Below are 2,753 nucleotides of genomic sequence, written 5' to 3'. Positions count from 1 at the left end.
ATAATATATATACTAATATAAAATTTTATATATTAAAAATAAAAATTAATTTTTTTTTATTTGTTTGGTTTTGGTTTTTGTATGGTTTTTTCAATATTTTTTTTCTAAATTTCTTTAACGTTGTAAAAATTTAAAAATTTTGTAAAATTTTATTTTTATATTATATAATTTTTATTTTAATATTGTTTTTTTGTTTTGGGGTTTTTTTAGGGGGGGTTGGTTGGTGGTTTTGGGGGGGTTTTTGTTTTTTTTTTCAAATTTATAAATATTAAAATTTTTTATTTCTTTTTATATATTTTTTATTTTTATAATTTTTTTTTTTTTTTTTTTTATTTTTTTAATTTTTTTAAAAAATATATATTATATATATATATATTTTTTATATTTTTATTATTTAATTTTTTTTTAAATTTTTTATATTTTCTTTTTTTATTAAATAATTTTTTTTTTTTTTTTTTTTTTTTTTTTTTTTTGGTTAATTTTTTAAATATTTTCAAAAAAATTTTTTTTTTTTTTTTTTTTTTATTTATTATTTATAAATATATTACTTTTATTATTTCTATTGTGTTTATATTTATATTATATATATAATATAATATTTTTTAAATTTTAAATTTATATTTCAATTTTTTTTGTTTTTTTTATTTTATTCTTTTTTTTTTATTTTTTTTTTTTTATTATTTTTTATATTTTTTTTATAAATTTTAAAAATTTTTTAATTTTAATATTTTAAATATATAATATATATAATAATATATATATATAAAATAATCAACATATATACATCTTATTAATATATTATATATTAAAATTTAAATTTTAAATATATATTAATTTTTATATTTTTAATATATTATATATTAAAAAATTTATATCTATATTTTTTATATATATAATATATTGTTTTTAATAATATATATATAATAATTATATATAATACTATATTTTATTATATATATATCTATATTTTATATATATTTATTATATAATATTATTTTAATTTTCAAATTTTTTTATATATTTTATATTATATATAGATATATATTTATAAATATATATATATAAATAAAAAAAAATAAATATAATTATTTTACATAATTAAAAATAAATATTATTATAAATATTTAATTATATAATTTTTAATTTATATATATAATATATATAATATTAATTATATATCTATAATATAATATATATATACATAATTATATATATATATTTATATATCTATAATATTTTTTTATATATATATATATATTTTAAATTATAAATAAATATCTTAATTTTTTATATATTATATATCTATTAATCTTATTCTTTACTTAAAATAATTTAATAAAATATTATTTTATAATATTATTATATATTATATATTATATATATATATCTATTATATATTTTATACAAATAATTATATATATTTTAAAATATATATATTTTTATATTAATTTTCTATTATATTTTCTATTTTTATTTTTTTTTTCTTTATTTTTAAAATTTTTATTATTTTTATATTATTTTTTTTTAATTTTTATTTTCTTTTTTTATTATTTTTATATATGTATAATCCCCAAATTTTATTATTTTTTATTTTTATTTTTTTCTTTTTAATTTTAGTTTAATTTTAAAACCCAAAGTTAGTTTAAATTTAGATTAAATTTTTTTTTTAAAAATTTTTTTTAAATTTTCTTTATTTTTTATTTTTTTTTTTTCCCCATAAATTTTTTTTATTTTTTTTTTTATTTTTTATTTTTTTTTTTAAATATATATATTTAAAATATATATTATATTTTATAGTTTATATATAAAAATTAAATATATATATATATTATTTTATAGTTTAAAATAATTTATTATATAATTTATATATATTATATTAAAATTATATATTTAAATATTCATATATATTTTAGAAAAACCATAAAAAATTTTTAATAATTTATATATATTTTTATATATTATTTTTAAAAATTTATTTTTTTTTTATATCAAATTTTGTTTTTTTGTTTTTTTTTTTTTTATTTTTTTTTTTAAATTTTTTTTTTTTTTTATATTTTTTAAAAATTTATTCTATATTTTATTATTTTTAAAAGAAATTAAAATAAAATATTATATAATATATATATAAATATATATATTTTATATATATATATATTATAAATTTTTTTTTTTTTTTTTTTTATTTTTTTTTTTTATTTTGGGTTTTTTTTTTTTTTTTTTTTTTAATTTTTTTTTTTTTGTATTTTTTTTTTTATATTTAATATATTAATATTTTATTATTTTAAAATATTAAATATTTTTAATTATTTTATTTAAATACAATTAATATATTTTATTTACTTATTTTTAAAGTTCTAATATATATTTTATATATTATTAAATTTTATTTAATTATTATAATATATATTATACTATAATAATTATTTATAAATATAAAAAAATATATATATATAATTATTATAAAATATATATATAAAAATATATTTATATATATATATATAATTTATTTAAATTTTTATTTAAAAAAGTTATTTCTAATTTTATATATTATATATATTCTAATATTATTTTATACTTTAAATTTTAATTATATATTTTTTTATAAATTTATTTAATTTTTTTTTTTTATCTATTATTATTATAAATCTTATTATTCTTATTCCCTTTTTCTATCTATTTTTTAATTTATATTTATTTTCCTTTTTATATATTTTATATTCTTATATATATATTTATTTTTTAATCTTTTCCCT

This window comes from Penaeus monodon, chromosome 37 (assembly GCF_015228065.2).
Source record: "Penaeus monodon isolate SGIC_2016 chromosome 37, NSTDA_Pmon_1, whole genome shotgun sequence".
NCBI lineage: Eukaryota > Metazoa > Arthropoda > Malacostraca > Decapoda > Penaeidae > Penaeus > Penaeus monodon.
Note: the sequence above shows the minus strand (reverse complement) of the source record.